This window comes from Hemicordylus capensis, chromosome 5, assembly GCF_027244095.1.
Source record: "Hemicordylus capensis ecotype Gifberg chromosome 5, rHemCap1.1.pri, whole genome shotgun sequence".
NCBI lineage: Eukaryota > Metazoa > Chordata > Lepidosauria > Squamata > Cordylidae > Hemicordylus > Hemicordylus capensis.
This window is the reverse complement of record NC_069661.1, coordinates 12,221,376-12,244,583: the sequence shown is the minus strand read 5'-3', so window position 1 is coordinate 12,244,583 and position 23,208 is coordinate 12,221,376. Positions and strand designations below refer to the sequence as shown.

At 44.9% G+C, this 23,208-nt stretch overlaps 1 pseudogene; it reads right to left on the bottom strand.

The window, feature by feature from the left end:
* Window positions 1-840: 840 nt before the first annotated feature.
* On the bottom strand, window positions 841-18,764 carry LOC128326410 (ferritin heavy chain A-like; annotated as a pseudogene).
* Window positions 18,765-23,208: the final 4,444 nt, after the last annotated feature.

The window sequence follows — 23,208 nt, the reverse complement described above, 5'->3', positions numbered from 1 at the left end:
CTTAAATACCCAGGGCCTAAGCCGTTTAGGGCTTTATAAGTTATAACTAGCACTTTGTATTTTGTCCAGAGACCTATTGGCAGCCTCTATTGCAACTGAAGATGTGCAATCTATCATCTTTACTATGTTTCAGGTAGAGACCACCTTGGTGAAAAACTCCTTCAGTGTGAGAACCATCTCCTACAGTGCTGACCTCCAGACAGAGGGCCCTTTAAGAGAGACAGAGCCCTCTCTTAAGAGCTCTAGCAAGAAGGTGCTGGGAACAGGCTAATTTCCCAGTCTGGGCATGCCTTCTGAGAAGATGTAGGGCCCAGGAAGACTATCACTCTTAAAGAAGCCTCTCAGTGTTAGGCAAAGCACAGCACTCAATGATGAGAAGAAGGGTTGTCTCCACCTGGTGCCAGAGAGAGTGTGCACAGAATATTCAACTTTGGCCAAAGCTTTACACTAGCCTGGATAGTCAGAGAGCCACACTTAGGGTTGATGTTCCCCAGGCACCCCACCAAAGAACACCCTCATAGAAACTAGACGACAAACCATGGAAGGTTCTATCCATTTCTTTCAACAAGACAGCTTTGCCTATCCTCACATCTACTATAGTGCAGCAAGAGGGGGGGATGCTTTGAATTTTTACTGTGGCAAAATACAACTACCAGTGTGGGGGAAGAGCAGGAATTGCTTTTGAAGAAACATGTGCAGGAGCAGGAAGTGTACAGGGCTTTTCCTAGCCAGTTCTATGAAGAGTTGGGCTCTGCCTCTCTGATCAACTCACCTGACAATATTAGTTTTGACATTTATTTTTGAGAAACACACATATAAGACAGTTTCAGTGATGGGAATTCAGCTGTTCTCCCCAAAGGTGGGTTTGTCAAAGAGGTACTCCCCCATGCCGCTCTGGGGCACTCCCAGGCACCTCAGGTTGGTGAGGTGGTCTCTCAGCCGCTTGATGGCCTTCACCTGCTCCTCCAGGTATTCAGACTCCAGCAAGTCACACAGGTGAAGGGGTCAAAGAGAAACTGACAGTCTGTGCAGCTTATTTAAAGCTAGCTTTTAAGAACCCTTATTTGAGACAGGTGAACATACGTTTTCAAATAATCTCTGTGGGTAAGGAATAGTTTAAATCCAACTTGTGGGACAGACAAGACTTGGATATTCATGATTTTTGTTTTCATATCTCACCCCAAGACTGGCAAGATGTTACATAATCACCAGTTTTATGGCATACCATGAAACTAACCTTGTATAACCTCAACTTTGCACAGAAAGAGGAAGGTTTTGTTAGGGCTCTATAGAACACCCCTCCCCCACCTCAAGAAATAGATGCCTGTCTGACTTGAGAGCTCAGTTGTCTCACATTAAAGAGAAATCTGATATTCAGAACTTCACTTTATCTGAAGTTTTAGTGCTAGCCTTTGAGTACTTGCACTTTTGAAGTGCCCCACAAGGCAATAGGTTGGCTTAGAAGCAAACATTGCTGCAGTCTCTCAAGTCTAGGCTACAATTAGACCAGTATTTCCCAAATCTTATAGTATGGATGCTTTTTGTATTAAAGTGGAAGCCACATCCCACACTTCTACCCAAAAAGTAAGTTGTGTGTCCAGGAATACAGACTAGGCTAAGGGTTCTCAGCATTAGATCCCTAGCTGTTGTACTTCAACTCCCACCATCCCTAGCCACAGGGGCTAATGTATGGGCCCCTGGTCTGGACAGCCCCTAGAAGAGCCAGATCCCTGAGCTTGGCCTTCCTCTTACAAGAGCCACATATGGAGTGACCAAATAGCCTAATTAGGTCGATTCACTGAGTGTTGTGAAGAATTGCCTACCCCTAGTAGAGGCCAATTGAAAGACAGCTAGCCTAGAACAGTCATGCAGCAATAAAGCAGACTGTTCTGTCAGTGAGTATGTACTTGGGGCTCACTGGAGCCTTTTATCTTTGTCACAGCACAGGAGTAATTAACACCACACAGGCTGGAAATGACTGCATTAGGCCAATTCAAGTTGTCTGGCCTTGCTTATAGAAAAATAGATTCAAGTGTTTTAACATTTAATGCAGACTTACGTGGGGGTCTCCCTTCTCCTTCGTCAGCTTGTACAAATCCAGCATTCACCACCTTCTCCAGCTGCAGGAACTTTTCCAGGGCATCCAGGCTGCTGCCCCACTTGTCCTGCTCTGGCTTCTGTGCCAAGAGTCAAATTTAAAGACACACCTGTGGATACACCACTACTCAAAGTCATCTACAAGAAGCCTCAAGATACTATCCCCTTGTGTGAAGCATAGTCGAGATCTTTACTTCACTCACCTGGATGTCCTGGAGCACTACATGGCCTCCTCACTTGTCCAGGTACTGGAGGAAATTCTCAGCATGCTTCCCCTGGGACTGGTTCCCCAGGAACTTGGCCATGGGGCTCAAGGCTACATCACCATGGTCAAATTGATAAGACTTGGGGTAATGGGAGAACAGAAGCAGCAGTGAGAGGTAAGGTACAGTTAGCCACACATTCACAATGATCACTCTCAGTATTGCTCTTTTTCCTTAAAAAATGAAGAATGGATAACCACCATCAAGGAGAGACTTAACAGATATATACATATATATCTGTTACACACTGGTTACTACTTGATTCCCCCTCATGTTGCTATTGATCTCAGTCTCTCTCCTCATGTGCCTTCTCTGATTGGGGGGCTGGCAGCCAGCAAAAGCCATAGATTGCAGTCCCTAGAATCATGGATGATAACTTATGTGTCTATTTCTACCCATTCTTTCAGGTCATCCATCCATCTATCCCTTCCTCTTGATCTTTTTCCTGCTAGCCTTCCTTCTAGCGTTAGTTATGGTATTTGATAATTCAATTCTCCGAGGTGATGTCTGCAGTACTCCAGTTTGTGTCTCTTGGTGGTCTGTATTATTTGTTTGTGTTTTTCTTTTCAAAGTACTTCTTCATTTGTTGTTCTGCTGGTCCATTTAATCTTAAATATTCTTCAGAGACACCACATCTCAAAGGCTACCAATTTCTTATGTGCTTCTTTCTTGATGGTCCAGGTTTCACATCTAACAGCAAGCAATTTTAACTTACTCATCACAGCTAAAGTTTACTTACTTTTCACATCTAACAGCAAGCAACTTTTACTTTCTCATCACAGCTAAAGAACCCAGTTCTTGGTTACTTTGAACACCTGCTAGCATAGCAGAGAGACACCATTTAAAGCAGGCATCCCCAAACTGCAGCCCTCCAGATGTTGCTGAACTACAACTCCCAGCATCCCTAGACATGATTTTTTGTGGCTGGGTATACTGGAAGTTGTAGTTCAGCAACATCTGGAGGGCCGCAGTTTGGGGATGCCTGATTTAAAGTCATGGTTCTCATATCAAGTGGTGGAGAGCAGTTATCCCTGTTCAGCCCTTTAGGAACATAGGAAGCTGCCTTTAGATCTGATCAGATTAAGGCAGATCAGTGGTCCATCTAGCTCAGTATGGTCTACACAAACTGGCAGTGGTATCTCCAAGGTTGCAAGCACGAGTCTCTCTCAGCCCTGTTTTGGAGATGCTAAGGAAAGAACTTGGAACCTTCTGCATGCAGGTGCTCAGCAGAGCATCCCCATCCCCTAAGAGGAAGATCTCGCAGTGCTCACACATGTAGTCTCCCATTCAAATGCAAACCAGGGCAGACCCCACTTAGCAAAGGGGTCAATTCATGCTTACTGCTGCAAGACCAACACTCCCCCAGTACAGCAGTCCTCCAGTAGCTGTTACTGTTATTTGCCTTGCATTTGTTTTTAGACTGCAAATCTTTGAGAACAGAAAACCATTCGTTTCCCTCTTTTTCTTTGTAAACTGCTTTAAGACTGTTTTCTGTTGAGAATCCATATCGAAATACTTGCAACTAATCCTGTTGAACTCACAGATCTAAAGCCAAGTATGCATGTGAAAAGAGAGGCCAAAAGCACGCCCACATGTACAGCTAACCCATGGCCAGGATAGCTCCCATTTTAAGAGCAACTTACCAGAGACAAATAAACATAGCTAGCATTCAGCTCCAGGTTTGCCATTTGGGTCACAGCCATCTCATACTCAATATGAACATTCTGACATACCTGAGAACCCCTCACTGTGCCCTAGGAAATTAAGCTATTATAATACTGATACTGACACACACCCACTTTTGCCCAGCCTCTATTTGAAAAGAAGCATATAATCCAGGTGGTATAAAGCAATGTAGCGGCAAATAAATTTGTGATTGGCAGGTGGTGCCCCCCAATGGAAATGCTCTACTCTAACCAATCACCAGTCAGCTTTGTGAGTAGAAAGATGACTTAGCAGGGTGGGATTGCTTGAGAACAATATTGTTCTGATAGAAATAAAGGGTCAACTGTAGCTAAGAACATTTTCTGTAATTAACGTCAGTGGTATTTGCTTCTTCATGACCTGAATTCTTCGTGTCCTGAATTGGACATTTGTTTGGATATTTTATGATTGTTTTTTTTTGGGGGGGGGGGGTTGGTTGGTAATATGACATTTTTGTTTTGGTCTCCCCCCCCACCAGGAACAAACAATCCAATTTATCATGTACAGAAGCATTTGATAAGAAAAGCATGTATGTTGTTAGGTAACCTCTGCTACCAGCCATGTGTTACCTCAGGAGGCTGCTGGAATTTGCTAATGGCTCTGCAAGGCATAAAAAATAGCTGAAGTTGTTGAAGTGTTTCAGTCTTTTTACCCAGAATCTCATTTATTTTCTCCAGACACATATACATACTTTGCAAAAAGTTTCAGTGTGGAGCTCAGCTGCTTTCCCCCCAAGGTGAGCTTGTTAAATAAGCCACTCCAAATCAAGCCAGCTCCAATTTGTTCCCATGACAGGGAGGGGACTGTAGCTCAGTGATAGAGCAGCTGCTTCAATCCCCCCCTGGTCTCTCCAGGTATGGCTGAAAGACTCCCACCTGCAACCCTGGACAGCCACTGCCAGTCAGTGGCTGCATTCAGATGTAACCTGGAAAGTGGGTCCAATGGACCTGCAGTTACACATCCTCCCCCACTCTCCTGTTTGTGTCCGAATGTAACAGACAGGAGGCTCTCTGCAGTCAGGGAGACTGCAGAGAGGAGGGGGAACTGGCTGTGCCGGCTTCCTTCTGGACTGAAGGACAGTCCTGGCAGCCAATCACAGCCAGAGTGGGGGAGGAGCTTCCTCCCTCAACTCTAGTTGCAGCACAGTGGGCCTGCAGTGCTGTGTTCGGACGCAACACTGGCACTGGCACCCCACTATAGATGGAAGGTTCAAACCAGAGTGTCGGGAGGGAAACCTTGGGTCGCTTTGGGTTCCGAACCACAGTTGCACACATTTGGACATACAAAAGTTTCAGCCGGAGGCCCCTTCAACTCTGGTTTTGTTTTGCATGAGAATAGGCTCAGTGTATACAATATTAAACTATAGACCAATGGTCTGACTCAATATTAGGCAGCTTCCTATGTTCCTAGGACAGGGTTCTGGGCCATGGTCATGTTCGAGCATAAAAGCATATTGAAATTAATTCACGTATAAGAGAAGACAGTGGCAGCCATCCTCAAATACCTGAACAAGGAACAGACTTGTTCTTTGTTAGGGCAGGTTTAATTACAAGGGAGCAGATTTAAGCTAGATATTAGGTAGAATTTCCTGTCAGTAAAAGCTGTTCAGCAGTGGAACAGGCTGCTGGCACAGTGGTGGGCTGTCCTCCACTGGAGTTTTCAGAGGCTGGGCAGCCATCGATCAGGAACACTGTAGCAGATTCCTGCACTGAATGGGTGATTGACTTAGAAGGACTCCAAGGTATCTTCTAAATCTAAAAGTCTATGATTTTGTAGGCTCTTCCAGACATTCATAAGCACCACTGCAAGGAGCAAATCCTGCCCCCCAGTACTGTCACTCAGCCCCTTCAGCTGTCTGCTTATGGTTACGGCTCCAATTTGTCTGAAGGGGGAAGCACCATAACTGTGATGGCTGGTGCTTCCATGAACAGCAGCCTTGGATGATCACAGAAATGCCAGCCCTCGTGATTATGGTGCCCTGCCCCTTCACCAAAACAGTGCTGTAACCATGAGCAGCTGGCTGGAGAGGGTTCATGGGTGGGACTTCCTCCCAGCTTTGGGAGCTGTAACCATGCGTGTTGCAGTGCTCACAGATGTTTGAAGAGGGTTTATGATTTCAGGACTAAGCTCGGAGTTCTGAAATAGGCTCCTGGACAGTTCCTCCTTCCGATTAACCTTGGCAGTCCATGATATTAGTCTATGTTCAATATTTGTGTTACACATCAAAATTTAGTTTATATTAGAAAAGTTTAGTTTATATTTATAAGTGTATATTATTCTATATTTAAAATTCAATATCTCCAGCAGAAGCTGACTGAACAATGCTGGCGACCCAATTGATACTGAGGTGCCTATAGGTTAAATAAGACCTTCCTTCGTCACTGAATTACTGTTTCAGAGAAATTACTTATCCTCTATAATTGTACAGAAAGCAACTTTAACTGAAAAACAAGAGTTTGATATTTATTACTAACTAAAACAGAGGCTAAGAAAACAATAAACAGGCTAACGGTCTCTTATGCAGAAAGAGGGAGAACCTCTCAGTTTGAATTCAAGTCAGCAAGTGAGGAGGAGAAAAATAAATACAATGACTCCACCCCTAAGCCAAGACACTGTCTTGTACCAGTACATTCAAATACTGTATATACAGGCATGTCCCACACAAAGAACTGAGTCAATATCCATGGTAAAATCTCAACATGTTACTTATCCTTTCATTATCCAATAATATTACCTTAGGAGGAAGGCCAAGCTCCTGCCCCTTTCTTTTCAGTGGGCTACTGCCTTTTTGAAATTAGCATTTTATTGTGCTGGGGGTGCTTTTTACATAGGAAGAAACAAATTTACAAGATTCTTCCTCCCCTGCAATGAGGATTCAGTTTTTCTTGAACAGCCTTGGAACTGTTTGAGTTTCCCTACCTGACCAAGTCAGGCAAACCAAAAAATATCTGCTGTGTAGGCACTCATGTGGCCATTCCCATTATCTGTCGGTGCTCCCATGGCCGTGCTTTCATATTGTCATGTCTGCACATTTACTAAATCCTTTTTAAAAAAGAATTTTTGCTTTTATTAGTAATAGAAATAGAACCGGTAACATCTCTGAGATTGCCATAGTCATACATGAATAAAAGCAATGACTTATCCACAGCAAAGAAAGCAAGAGATTAACAACACACACACAGTAATAATATTTAAGCATACTTAAATGAGTAAAGATAATCTGTAAGAAAAAGAGGATACATCTAAAAAACTAAATCTAATGTTCAGAGAAAAAATAAACCTTAAACCTCACACAGAGCACTCCCCCTGGACGATTCAGAACACGAATATTCAATGGAGAAGAAACTGAAAATGTTAAAACCCAAGTTCTGCCATAAAGAAAAGGTATATATATATATATATATATATATATATATATATATATATATATATATATATAAAAATAAAATAAATACAAAACCACATATCCAGCAATATTTTGTAAACAGAATTCCCATCTTGTCCCAAACAGGTATACAAAACGTCGTAATAAAGTAAGTGACGAAATCAGTTAAACCTTCAGTGGTCCTCCTCTTCATTTAGCAATCAAAAAACTGGAGAGATAAATGGAAAGATATTCTTTCATGAAGAGGTAAACTAACTTCAGCCAAAACTGGTCTCTATAATCCACCACTGAGAGAATAGGCTATCAAGCTATGACACCAAGATCTCTCCCCATACATACACATAATCCTTCTGCTAAATCCATTTCACTGAACCCCAAGTGATGAGAGCAGAAGAGACAGAGGCTGACTGGAAATGTTCAGTAAGCTTAAAGCGCGCTTACTGAGGATGAAGAAAAGAAGAGCTTCCCAGCCTTGGGTCCCCATATGTTGTTGGACTACAACTCCCATCATTGCCAGCCACAGTGGTCAAGGTTAGGAACCCCTCTATAAATGTCATGGTTCCTACCCAAGAAACCCAGGAAGTACAGCCTCATGGAAGAGCCCCACCCACTCTACTAAAAGGCCCCAACATTTTGGTATCAACTCCACAGGACCCTTAGTATTTGTGAAAATTACTATTACTGGTGGTGTTACACTGTTTTGTTCACCTCACTTATCTGAGTGGTAGAACATTCCAGGTTTTGCAGCACTACTTGGGTTCAGTTTTCCCTTGGAAGGGGAGTCACTACAGACTTACTATGGACTTAGCATCAAACCTCAGGTAGACAAAACTGTAGTTAATCATGCAGGTATCATCATGCTGCAGATGATCACTGAAGTGCAGTTTTGTAACCTGCAGCTTCTGGACAGAGGAACCCCCTCCCTCTTCCTAGTCCGCCCAAGCGGCATCCTAGCAAGCTCCATTCCCCTCGTGTCACTGCACTGTGGTCCAGGCGTCAGCATGCTAGAGAAGCTGCGACCATTGGCTATGATGTTAGAAGGGGTGTGTCCCATTCAATCATGCCTTTTTGGCATTGATCGTCCATCCTTGGCAGGGCAAAGGCATGTTAACCTTTCCTCACACCACTCACGGCACCATCCTTGCACGAACTATGAAACCAGACAGTCATGCATAAGCACAATATTTGTTGGATGGTGGGTGCAAGAAAGGACGGTGCCTCCTGAGAAGCGATGCCGTGTCATGTAGCACAGCTCCTTCCAGACCCAAAGGCAGATCCGATGCAAGTTAATTGCTACTGGTGTTCCTGGGAACTGTTACCTGCCTGGAAAAGCAGCACGTGGTGAAGCCATTGTAACTGCCACCTTTGGGCAGGAGGAGTTACCTGTGTTGTATGCATCTCTGCTTGGAGATGGTGTGTGTGTGTTATCTGCTTCTAGTGTGCAATCGCTACATTTCTGTCCCTTTAAATGCATGAACTCTAGGGACACAGCATCCCTGTTGCTAAGAAGCAGCAGGAGGAAAAAGAAGATGCAGATGGTGGGGCAGCAGCTCCGAGAGGCAGCCAGTGAGAAACATGAAAACCCACCTCTTCACCCAAGCTTTTTCAGCTTTTTTAATCCTTAGGTTTTAATCTGTGTTTGATTTTTAAATTTTTAAATTGTTTTAAGTTTTTGTATATGTTTTAACTTGTTTTAGGCTATTGTTAACTGCCCAGAGATAAAAGTTTGGGGCAATGTACAAATTTGATAGATAAATAAAGTTAAAAAGTAAAACGTATAGTAAAATAAATAAGTAATGCATTTCTGGGCTGCTCTGAACCAACCTCTTGACAGCAGCAGGATGAGCTTGAGCACAAAACCCAGAATGTAGACAAGACAATATGGCAGCAGAATTCGGACGACACAATGCAGCCTTCCAACCTCAGGTTCCAGCAGTGTAACTCACTACAAACTGAGGGTTCAAGTCCAGCTTTGGGAGCAAAAACAGAGCCATGGTTAAGTGATGAAACCACGGCATCATGCTTTTGGATGATCACAAACTCAAACTTCTGGCACATTTACCTCTGGTTTGACATTATGTCCGAACAGGGCCAGCCGCTTTGTAATATTTGGTTAATTTACACAGATGCTGTATACAGGTTGAGCACTGGATGAAGATGAAAGATAGCCACTCACTCCTAAAAGTGAGGACTAGAATTCTGGAACATCGCTCCAGAATAAAACATAATGTTTTGGAAGCACCTCTCATGGAACATTTCAGGAGTTTCCAATATTCTCCTGAAGATATCAGGTTTAGTATAATTTTCAAATACCAACCACGAAAATTTGGACATGAGAATATAGACCAATTACTTTTAAGAATGGAATCCACCTTTATATATAGATTGAATACGGTTTTCCCAAATGGGCTTAACTCAGCATGTGATATGGCAGTGTTTTTGTAATTTTTCCATCTAGTTATACAATTACTGTGGAAGGTTGGCTATACATATCAGTTTCTTATTAGAATTTGATTGTCACCTATCATCTGCATATGAGAGCTTTGCGATTCATAATTAGGAAGAAAGTGTTACATGTCATATACTACATGTGTTACTGTACTTCACAATGTTTGATATACTCGATTGATGGGTGTCTGTGTGGATAATGCTTTTTGAAATAGTTAATTGCAACACTCTTTCAATAACATGATATACTAGTGTTTTGAAAAGCAGAGTGTATTGGCGGCTAGCTCACTGCTTTGGTAGTTTTAGCAGGATGATAATGTTGACAATGTGAAAGATAAATCGTATTGTTAATGAATGTGGTAATAATACACAGCTTACTTCTTCATGTATTTACACTGCTTTGAGTGACCAATTTGGAGGTATTTCTACCTGATTAGAATTCCCCAAATTGGTATCGGACTATATACTCTCGACCTTATCATCCTGATAATGTTATTGTATTTCACAACATTTGGCATACTGTAATGAGGTTTGTTTTTGCGGATAGTGCTTTTTGAAATAGTTAATTGCAATACTCTTTCAATAACATGACATATTTGTGATCTGAAAAGCAGGACGTATTGTGTGCTAGTTTACTGCTTTGGCAGTTTTAGCAGGATGATGATGTCGACAATCTGTATGATAAATAGTATTGCTAATGAATGTGGTTACATACACAGCTGATTCCTTTATGTGCTTATACTGTCTTGGGTGCCCAATTTGTAGGTGTTTTCACCTGACTAGAATTTTCTTAATTGGTATCGGACTATACATTCTCAAACCTTGCGGCTTGTCAAGCAGTAAGCGTTTTTCTTCTCAGCAAGATGTAAGAGGAAAGGTCTATAAAGATCTCTATAAAGATTACAAATCTAAACAGGAGATAAGTTGGTATGTATCACTTTGTGTATAAGAGGGGAGGACATTGTTGATATTATTATGCTTATTCATGGAAACTTTTGGTTGTGAGACCTGCTAGTTTTTGTCTTATTGTTACAGAATTAATGTGTTCTCTGCTGAAGGATCACCCGAAATGGGTTTAAGAATCCCGGGTTAACCCATAAGGACTTTCTCACAGGACCTTCTTCAATCTGGCAAGAAGTTTCAGTCTCCTTTTGTGATGCTATATTTTTATACATGCATGCTCAGACATCATTTATTATACCAACGCCTACTTTATTTGGAATTGCCATCTACGTTGGAGCATTTACTACTCTTCATATGGACTTATATACATTCACTTGTAGTATGTTCATGTGTTTGTTTATATGTATATTCACTCCTTGCTATGATCATTGACTTATTATTAGAGTTCAAACATTTGGGCATATGCATGTGTAGAATTTGTTGTTAGACCACTGGTACCTGTCCCAGTTTTCTGGATTATTGATTGATACGGGTTCATTCTAATATAGCATCTTGAACTCGTTTCACGGATATAGTGCCTTTTTTCCTCCATATGAATTTCTGGTTACTTTTCCAGCATTAGTAGGGGTTCCGCTACCATTAGCAATTTCTCTGGTTCCTGAGCATTTACCTTTGCATGGTGCTTTTTTATCCCATTTCTCGTATACAGGTTGAGCACTGGCTGAAGATGAAAGATAGCCACTCACTCCTAAAAGTTAGCAACAGGATACACGAGAAAGCCCAAACTCTGGATCCTAAGATGCCTCTGTCCATTGTCTGCTTGACTCGTGCATTTTCTAGGCTCTTAAAATCTTCTCAATCTGTCTCTGCCAGTAAGCTGCCTCCCACATCCATCCAGAGGAGGGGAGATAGGGGGATGAATTAATTTTAGACTTTCATATGAGCCTTTCTTGAGAGTCAGGAGAAGTTGACTCCTTGTAAAATTTCTAATGGCACTTCCTTTCAAGGGAATAGTAGCTATTATTGAAAGGCTAGCTGGGTCAACAAGAGGCATTGCCTTTGCCTGTTCTTAACTCCCCATCAGCAAGCTGTCTGAGCCAGTTCAGAGGCCCACAGGCACTCCCTGCCCCTATCATATCAAGTTCACTGCTTTGGGCCATCTTCATCTTGCCTGCTGTGAGGGAACAAATGGTTTCATGTATAGGACAGAAAAAGAGGCAAAGCTGCAGCTAGGCTATACTAGCTTTTAATATTTGCCTTCTCAGCTTCAGAAGACAGTCACCAACTTATGCTTTTCTATAGATCTCTGAACTGAAGGGAGATAAAAGCGAAAAGAAAGCCAAGAGCAAGATTACGTCCGAGGTGAGATCATGGGCTTTTGTGCTTGAGGTTCACTGCGTGCAAAAGAAATGTGTAGATATGGAATGGGATTGAATAGAAGCATCAGGTATGTCAATCTTATGGAGACTCAAGTATGCACAGCACACACTACCCTCAGGAATTCTAAGCTTTCTATTTTGTGATTTGTACTTTGAGTGGCATATATCCTCAGATCCTATTTGACCAATGTTTGGATGAGATCCAACACTGCCTGTTGTTGGACCTGTTGCCAGCTCTTGATATTTTTGGCAGGCCTTGGATATGAAATCTCTTGATATTTCATATCCAAGGCCTGCCAAAAATATCAAGAGCTGGCAACAGGTCCAACAACAGGCAGTGTTGGATCTCATCCAAACATTGGCCAAATAGGATGTGAGATGAATTCTGAATATTGTTCAGAACACATCCAACTTATTGCAGATGAGGTGTTTTTATCAGATACCACTGGCAGCTGATATGGGTGGATCTGGGGCAGTCAACAAGCCTCAGATGAGCTCACTCCTCTGGCCCCATCTTGCGCTCCCTTGCTGTGCCTGGCCACATTAAACCTTTGTGCATGGACTGGTTGTTTTCTGGGTTGGGAAACTGGGCAGATAGCCAGCCTGAGCATGAAGGGTTAATGCCACGGGCTAGTGCCACAGTGAGGGAGAGCATAGTAGCCGGGATGGGGCCAGAGGAGTGAGAGAAAGCCTCACCTGAAGTTCATTTAACATCACCCCTTCCAATCTGCCCATATTGGCCACCGCTGCCAGAGACATGTTTCATGGAGCCACTCTGGGAAGAGAAGGCGGCTCCAAGTTCCCTCCCTGGCTTCCCTCCCTGGCTTCTCCAAGAAAGGGCTGAGAGAGATTCCTGCCTGCAACCTTGGAGAAACTGCTGCCAGTCTCTGAAGACAATACTGAGCTAGATAGACCAATGGTCTGACTTGGTATATGACAGCTTGCTATGGTCCTATGAAATCCAATTTTCATGCTTACTGCAGTCTAGCCTATCCCTCCCTCCTCCACAGTTCATTGAACAAGTTCCCTCATGAGAGATTCCATGCTCTCACCTGGCATTCTGCCTCCCTAGGGCCAACTGGCCACCAGTTTTTCCTCTAACAGGGATTCCCATATGTTGTTGACTACAACTCCCATAATCCATAACAGCTGCACTGGCTGCCAATATGTTTCCGAGCAAAATACAAAGTGCTCATTATTACCTTTAAAGCCCTGAATGGCTTAGGTCCAGGTTACCTTAGAGAGCGCCTTCTTCGGACTGATCCCCACCGCATGCTAAGATCATCTGAGGAGGTCCGGTTCCAGTTGCCACCAGCTCGTCTGGTGGTGACCCAGAGGTGGGCCTTCTCTGTAGCCGCTCCTGGACTGTGGAATGTGCTCCCAGCAGACATCCGTAATTTGAATTCTTTATTGGAATTTAGGAGAGCCCTAAAGACCTGCCTGTTTGGCCTGGCCTTCCAGTGCTCTTAAATTGTTTTAAAGGGTCTTTGATGTTTGTGAACTGCCCTGAGCTATTTTGTAAGGGCGGTCTATAAATCGAACAAATAAATAAATAAATCCCTAGGCAAAGGCTATTGCAGCTGGGGATGCTGGGAGTTGTAGTCAACAACATCTGGGAATCCTTGACAAAGGGAAGACTAATGGCATCTGCGGCTGATGTTTACAAGCAGACCTCAGGGCTATCTGCCTTCCCTTTGTCTCTGGCTTACCAGGTCATTGCTGTAATGACTAGAGAGAGAGCTAGACAAATACTCCAGCCATTTGTCTAACTCAGTGGTTCCCAACCAGGGTTCGTCGAGATGTTGCTGAACTGCAACTCCCATATCCCCAGCTACAATTTATTGTGGCTGGGGACCCTGGGAGTTGTAGTTCATCAACATCTGGAGGAACCCTGGTTGGGAACCACTGGTCTAACCTTTTTAAGCCCATAAGCCTGGCTTGCTCCAACTGTCACACTTATGGTTCCTAAGGATGGTCTGTGGGGGAGGCTTCCTCCACGGCCTCTTTATGCCCAGGATTGTGAGAAAGGGCTCTCTGCTTACAATCATGGTCCTCTTGCTCCCATTTACCAGCCACGGTATAGTTAGCTTAGAGTATACAGGATAACAGAGCTGGATGGTGGTTTTATTTTATTTATTATTATTATTATTAACATTTTATATCCCGCTCTTCCTCCAAGGAGCCCAAAGTGATGTACTACATACTTAAGTTTCTCCTCACACTAACCCTGTGAAGCAGGCTAGGCTGAGAGAGAAGTGACTGGCCCAGAGTCACCCAGATGTCATTGCACTGTGTTGTGGTTGGCAAATGGAAGCTAGCCAGCCTTGGTGGTGGCTAGCAGGGGCCATGGATAGAGAATGGCTCTGCCAGTGACTAGCAGGGCTAGGTGAGCCCACAGCAGAAGTGGCCAGTGGCGGTGCTTGCAGTGACTCTCCTCAATCCAGCCCCTGCAAGGTCCCCGGCTGCTGCAGAGCGGCCTACAGGCCAGCCTAAAGTGAAATGTTGAGGGGTTTTCAATTTGCCTTCTTTCACAGCCTTAGAACAAACTACAGACTGCAGTTTTATGCTCTCGGATACAGCCTCAAAAGGAATCATTTTTATCCATCCTAGACCCAAAATGATGTGTGTGTCAGGTTCGCTGCAGAAGCAAGGAGAGTCATTGTCAAAGGGAGAGTGAGCATTGTGGAGCGCTCGGGAATTCTGACGCTTTCTATTTTGCAACGTGCATTTTGAATGGCTGTTTCCGAGTGTCAGAAGTCAGGGATTCTCCCTGTCTTCGTTTTCTTGGTTAGGCAATTTACACCAGGCACCAGCATTACACTTTCAAATGTGCTAGCAATCAAAGATCTCTGGGTGTAGCTGCGCGCTCTAGCAATTTATGCATTTCTTTTATATTGAGATAACTACATTCCATGCTTGTGTATTGCATCCAAGCCAATACATCCCCTTTTAACTCAAAAGGTCCTAGATGCTTTCAGGTGTGACTTCTCTCACCCACACTCCTCAAGGGATAGGCTTGTTTGGCCCCAGTCTATTTCTACCCTCCCCACCCAGACATAATCAAGCACCTTCAAGGCAAGGGACAGAATGTACCAGATACTGAAGCACCATCTATCTTAGCTAACTTGCTACTATTCAAACTAATTATTTTCGCTGCTCAATCACATTTTCAAAAGTCTTCCCACATGAGTATGTATATTTCTGAGTATGACAACTCAGAAGAGCTCCCATTTGAGGCCTGCCAAAACAATCCAGTGATGGCAAGAAGCCCGATGCTAGAAAGGATAGAATCTCATCCAAACATGGTGAAATATTGAAGGTAGTTAATAGATGTTTTCTGAATATTCTACATCTGATTAGAGGAGTGTTTTTAGAAATGAAATCCATTCCTCATGCTTGCTGCAATTTATTACTGCCTCCCCCACAATTCCCTGAGCAAGTTCTCCTTGGGAGATACATACAGAGCTTTCTCTTTGGCCTTGAGCAGACAGTTGTACCTCAAGCAGAACTTGAGGACTATAGCCTTCCCCTTGAACCCTGCCTCCAGCGAGGGGTAGTGGTATACTGCCTGTTATGCTTCGGGCATTTGTCTAGCTTTCTTTCTAGTGAAGCCAAAATCTCAGTCTATTCTGCACTATGCAGCTCTTACTTCCCACCAGTTCCGTTGGGCTTTACTCTTAGGAACAGAGGAAAATGCCATATACTGAGTCAGACCATTGGTCTATCTAGCTCAGTATTGTCTTCACAGACTGGCAGCGGCTTCTCCAAGGTTGCAGGCAGGAATCTCTCTCAGCCCTATCTTAGAGAAGCCAGGGAGGGAACTTGGAACCTTCTGCTCTTCCCCGAGCAGCTTCATCTCCTGAGGGGAATATCTTGCAGTCCTCACACATCATCAAGTCTCCCATTCAGATGCAACCAGGGCAGACCCTGCTTAGCTATGGGCACAAGTCATGCTTGCTACCACAAGACCAGCTCTCCTCTCCTACTCTTCTTAGACATGGACAAGGATGTTCTCCAAGCACTGGTTTTTCAAATGTTCTTCAGGTGGAGAGGAGAACTCCCCAGGTTGACAAAGTTCTTCGCATAGGAATAATTCACATACCCTTAGAGGGTTCCGGGACAGGCTGGCCCTGCACGCTCCCCATTAAACACCCCATTAAAGTGGCTGCCTAGGACATCAAGCTGGCAAGGGAGGCAATTGGCACCCTCCCCCATCCTCCTGGCCACAGTGGGCAGGAGTATGGATGGGCAATGGGGAGTACATAGCTGTGGGCTGCAGTGGCGAGGAGAACAGGTGATACAGAACACCTACCCACCACCATGAAAGCAGCTGGAGGCAGTGGCAAGAAGGGTGGATGTTCCACATCACCCACTGTCAAGTGGGGGGTGTCACCCAGCAGGGTTTGCCTGGTGTGCCCCTGAGCTGTGGGCTGGCCCTTGCTAACAGAGGAAGGAGAGGCCCAGAAGACCTGAAGGAGCTTACTCAGGGAAATATACCTAATCAATTGAGACTTCAGGTTTTCTAAAGGCTGTATAGGTATCGGCTCCTTAAATGCAGGTTAGACAGACAAATATTTATATACAGCTTTTCAACAAGGGTTCTTTATACATAGATGTTAAAAAATAGCTCCCTGTCCCCAAAGGGCCAACAATCTAAAAAAGAAACATAAGATAGACACCAGCAACAGCCACTGGAGGGATGCTGTGCTGGGGATGGATAGGGCCAGTTGCTCTCCCCTGATCAATAAAGAGAACCACCACTTTTACAAGGTGCCTCTTTGCTCAGTTTGCAAAGGAAGTGTACCTGCATTCAGCATGACCTGCTAATGACTGTACCTCTGTCCAGATCTGTACCTGTGTACATTGTACACTTATACAAGTGCTGAACATGATGTATGAATGGGCCTAGTCCAAGTTCTCCTTTGATGGAAGAGAACATGGCACTATAAGAACTTCTGTTGAAAAACAGTATTTTTGCTTGCTGAAAAGCTTGTGTGTGTTGTGGTTTGATGCATTTTATTGGATGTTTTATTTAACAAATATCCAGAGAGCACAATTTGTTTTGGGGTGGCCAACTACTAAACTTTATTATTATTATTAAATATTCATCGTATTCCAAGGACAGTATGCATTGGTCAATGCCAGAACAGGCTTATAAACTATCAGATTAAGTTTCACAGAGATAACTGTAGCTTCGTAAGACATTATGCTTGAATATAAAAGCAGTGCACCTGAGCAACAATTTTTGCAAGTAGCAGCCCTTCAGCATTTGCATGAAAGGCATCCATTTCCATTATTAACTAGCCTTAGGGGCCAAGAATGTGACCCGCTTCCTGAATGTACCTGTATGGAAAAGACTTATTACATCTCTCAACTCACACGAGGGTCTCCCTTCTCCAGCGCCAGCTTGTGCAGATCCAGCAGGGCCTGGTTCACCTTCTTTTCCAGCTGCAGGGCCCTCTCTGGGGCATTCAGGCTGTTGCCCCACTCGTCCTGCCCTGGTTTTTGAATCAACAAGCAAAGTTTATAGACAACTAGCTGGGCCAGGCGCAAAGCATCTGTGCCTCCAGCCCCCCCACCCATCTGCTGCCACCTCCCCCCCCTTTCTGGCTAGCCACCCCACTTCTTCTCCCCACCCCCCACTTTTTGGCTGGTGGGCCGGCTGGCCAGCCCACTTCTTCTCCCCCCCCACTGCCCAGCCGATTACCCCCTGGTTTCTGGCTGGACCTCTTCTTCTCCCCCTGCTTTCTGGTTGGCTGGCTGACGCAATTCTCTCCCACCCCCACCCCCCACCTTGAACATAGGAAGCTGCCATATACTGAGTCAGACCATTGGTCTATCTAGCTCAGTACTGTCTTCACAAACTGGCAGCAGCTTCTCCAAGGTTGCAGGCAGGAATCTCTCTCAGCCCTATCTTGGAGATGCTGCCAGGGAGGGAACTTGGAACCTAGATGCTCTTCTTGGAGCGGCTCCATCCCTTAAGGGGAATATCTTACAGTACTCACACTTCTAGTCTCCCTTTCATATGCAACCAAGGTGGACCCTGCTTAGCTAAGGGGACAACAGCCTTCATCACCACCCTCGTTTCTGGCCAGCTGCTCTTTGCCAGCCGCTGCTGCAGCCGCCATATTCTTCCCTCCCACCCATCCCATGGCTATCCAGCAGGTCTCCAAACTCTCACGAGAGCTGCCACACATGCGATTAGTCACAGGTATGCCTTAGAGAATTAAAGATACCACCACATGCAGGTTCTCAAAGACAACTACAAGAAGGCTCAGAATACTACCCTCTGGTGTGAAGCACAGCCCAGATGTTCCCCATGTCACTCACCTGGATGTCCTGGAACAAGCTTCCTCTCCTCGTGGGGCTGCTCCTTCAGCAACTTGGCTGTGTGGCTCAAGGCTACGTCTTCATGATAAAAGTGGTAAGACTGGTGTTATTTGTTGTAAATCAGTATATAAATATTTGCAATACAGCAGGATAACCAAGCCAACATGCATATGCCTTGTAGGGCATGACAGGTGTTCTACTCCATAACAAGGCTGCCTAGATACACCTACACCTATACAGAGTCTCAAAGTGCATCCTCTCCAGCCTGCCTCAGTGACCAACCATGTTGATAGACACGTCATCTGCAAGGTCAAATCAGAACAGCCACCACCTCTTCTCCCTTTCCTCAGTGTATTGTCATTTCTTGCCAGGCATGTTCTCCTGTGGAAAAGGTATGGGCCATCTTAAGAACATAAGAACAGCCCTGCTGGATCAGGCCCAAGGCCCATCGAGTCCAGCATCCTCTTTCGCACAGTGGCCCACCAGATGCCGCTGAAAGCCACAGACAGGAGTTAAGGGCGTGCCCTCTCTCCTGCCATTACTCCCCTGCAACTGGTACTCAGAGGCATCCTGCCTTTGAGGCTGGAGATGGCCCACAGCCCTCCGACTAGTAGCCATTGATAGACCTCTCCTCCATGAAGTCATCCAAACCCCTCTTCAAGCCATCCAGGTTGTTGGCAGTCACCACATCCTGTGGCAGAGAGTTCCACAAGCGGATCACGCGTTATGTGAGAAAGTACTTCCATTTGTTGGTCCTAGACCTCCTGGCAATCAATTTCATGGAGTGACCCCTGGTTCTAGTGTTGAGTGAGAGGGAAAAGAATTTATCTCTCTCCACTTTCTCCACACCATGCATGATTTTATAGACCTCTATCATTTCTCCCCGCAGTCGTCTTTTTTTCTAAACTAAAAAGCCCCAGGTGTTGTAGTCTTGCCTCATAAGAAAGGTGCTCTAGGCCCCTGATCATCTTGGTTGCCCTCTTCTGTACCTTCTCCAGTTCAACAATGTCCTTTTTAAGATGTGGTGACCAGAATTGTACATAGTACTCCAAGTGCGGTCGCACCATAGTTTTGTATAAGGGTATTATAATGTTAGCCGTTTTATTTTCAGTTCCCTTTCCAATGATCCCTAGCATGGAATTGGCCTTTTTCACAGCTGCTGCACATTGAGTCGACTCTTTCAACGAGCTGTCAACCACAACCCAAAGATCCCTCTCCTGGTCAGTCACCGACAGCTCGGATCCCATCAGCGTATACTTGAAGTTGGGGGTTTTCGTCCAAATGTGCATCACTTTACACTTGCTAACATTGAACCGCATTTGCCATTTTGTCGCCCACTCCCCCAGTTTGGAGAGATCCTTTTGGAGCTGCTCACAATCCATTTTGGATTTCACTACCCGAAAGAGTTTGGTATCATCTGCAAATTTGGCCACATCGCTGCTTACACCTGCTTCTAGATCATTTATGAATAAATTAAAAACCACCGGACCCAGTACAGATCCCTGGGGGACCCCACTTCCCTCCATTGTGAAAACTCTCCATTTATACCTACCCTCTGTTTCCTGTCTTTCAACCAGTTAGCAATCCACACATGTACTTGTCCCTTTATCCCATGACAGCTAAGTTTCCTCAGGAGTCTTTGATGAGGAACTTTGTCAAAAGCTTTTTAGAAGTCCAGGTAGACTATATCAACTGTATCACCTTGATCCACACACTCGTTGACACTCTCAAAGAAGTCCAAAAGTTTGGTGAGGCAAGATTTACCTTTGCGGAAGCCATGCTGGCTCACTCCCAGCAGGGCCTGTTCTTCTAGGTGCTTTAAAATTTTATCCTTGAGGATGCTTTCCATCAATTTGCCTGGAACGGACGTTAGGCTAAGTGGCCTGTAATTTCCCGGATCGCCCCTGAATCCCTTTTTGAAAATCGGTGTTACATTTGCTACTCTCCAGTCCTCTGGTACAGAGCCCGATTTCAGGGATAAGTTAAATATTTTAGCAAGGAGGTCAGCAATTTCACATTTGAGTTCTTTGAGGACTCTTGGATGGATGCCATCCAGCCCTGGTGATTTGTTAGCTTTCAGTTTTTTCCAGACAGTTTAGAACATCATCCCTTGTCACTTCTATCTGTCTCAGCTCTCTATCCTCCATCCCTAAAAAGCCTGGTTCAGGAACAGGTATATGCTCAGTATCCTCTGCCGTGAAGACAGATACAAAGAACTCACTCAGCTTCTCTGCAAACTCCATATCCTCCTTAATAATCCCTTTCAGTCCCTCATTGTTTAATGGTCCAACTGCCTCCCTGGCAGGTTTCCTGCTTCTGATGTACTTTAAAAAGTTTTTGTTATTCCCCTTGATACTTTTGGCTAAATGTTCCTCAAACTCTCTTTTTGCCTCCCTTATTGTCACCTTGCATTTCTTTTGCCAGAGTTTGTGTTCCTTTCTGTTCTCTTTGTTTGGACAGGCCTTCCAATTTTGGAAGGAAGTCTTCTTCCCTTTTATGGCTTCCTTGACAGTACCCGTTAGCCATGCTGGCATCTTCCTGGACTTAGTGGTACCTTTCCTCCTTTTGGGTATACAATCTAACTGGGCTTCTAGTATTGTGGTTTTGAGTAAACTTCATGCACTCCGGAGCAAAGTGACTCTCCTGATTTTCCCTTTCAGCTTTCTTTTCACCATACTCCTCATTTTGGAGAAGTTTCCTCTTCTGAAATTCAAAATATCTGTGTTAGAAATCCTTGGTGATTCTCTCCCTGCATGTATGCTGAATTTGATGGCACTGTGGTCACTGTTCCCTAAAGGGTCCATGACACTGACATCACGCACCAGGTCCTGGGTGTCACTCAGAATTAGATCCAAGGTTGCCTTCTCTCTGGTCAGTTCCATGACCAACTGTTCTAGGGCACAGTCATTTAGCGTATCTAGAAATTTGACCTCTTTGTCCTGACTTGAATGTGAATTTACCCAGTCTATGTGTGGGTGGTTGAAATCACCCATTATTACAGCCCTGCCTCTCCTTGACGCCTCCCTGATTTCCTCCTGCAACTCCCAGTCACTGTCGACATTTTGATCCGGAGGGCGATAGCACGTCCCCAGTAGCATGTTCCCTTTCCGGCCTTGTATAGTCACCCACAGGGTTTCTGTGGAGGACTCCAGTCCACCTAAGTTTTCTAGGTTGTCAGATTCTATCCCTTCTCTAACATACAGTGCTACCCCTCCTCCAAGGCGCCCCTCCCTGTCCTTTCTATAGAGTTTATACCCAGGGATAACAGTGTCCCACCGGTTCTCACTGTTCCACCATGTATCTTTTATGCCCACTATGTCTATTTCTGCGTTAGCAACCAAGCACTCCAGCTCACCTATCTTGGCTCGGAGGCTTTTGGCATTGGCATACAAGCCCCTATACGCTGAATCTCTTCCCTGATGTATGCTATTCTTTTGACTCTTTGACCTGCTGGCACAGGCTCCTGTCTGCTCTTTATGCAGTTCTGCTCTGTCCCCTTCTATTTTATCTGAATTCTTTGCAGCCTCACACTTTAAAGGATGGCTTTTGCCAAACGGGATACTGCCCAGCTCCCATCGGCTGTTCCCCAGGTGTCATTTTAAAAGCTGCTCTGCCACCTTTTTTATTTTAAGTGCCAGCAGTCTGGTTCCATCTTGGTTCAAGTGCAGCCTGTCCCTTTTGTACAGGCCTTGCTTGCCCCAAAATGTGTCCCAGTGCCTAACAAATCTAAACCCCTCCTCCCAGCACCAACATCTCATCCACGCATTGAAACCCCTCAGCTCTGCCTGTCTCACTGTACTTGCGCGTGGAACAGGTAGCATTTCTGAGAATGCTACCTTGGGGGTCCTGGACTTCAAAATGCTACCTATCAGCCTAAATTTGGCTTCCAGGACCTCCCGACTGCATTTTCCCACATCGTTGGTGCTGACGTGCACCACAACAGCTGTCTCCTTCCCAGCACTGCCTAGGAGCCTGTCTAGACGCTGCGTAATGTCCGCAACCTTTGCACCAGGCAGGCAAGTCACCGTGCGGTCAACACGCGGTTCACAAACCCATCTATCCCCCTAATGATCGAATCACCAACTACAAGGAGGCCCCCACCCCCCAGAGGAGTATCCCTCATGCTAGAGGATATGGGCTCATCATCCACGGAAGGGGTCCCTTCTAAAGGAGCATTTCCCTCTTCCTTAGACAGATGTCCTCCTTGCCCAAGACCTTCATTCTTCCTGACAGCAGAGGAGCTACCAGCCCTGGAGTGGGATGCCTCTATCGCATCCCTGAAGGTCTCGTCCACATGCCTCTCTGTCTCTCTGAGCTTCTCCAGATCTGCCACTTTGGTCTCAAGGGAACGGATTGGTTCCCTGAGAGCCAGGAGCTCCTTGCACAAAGCACACACCCATGACTTCTGCCCATGGGGCAAATAGTTATACATGTGGCACTCTGTGCAATACACTGGGAAGTGCCCCTTGCCCTGCTGACCTTCTATCTTCATACTGTTTTAGTTGGCTCTTTACAGTATTTAGGGAGCTTATTGTACATTTATTAGACAGTTTATTAGGATAGGTCTCAGCTGTAATGGTCAACTATTTAACTGTCCAAACAGTCTTTCCCAAGAATATGAGGGATACGAGGGAGGGATATGTACTTACGTTCTCTTCTCCAACAGGCTCCTTGTGATCACAGGGGCTTGTTCCAGGCT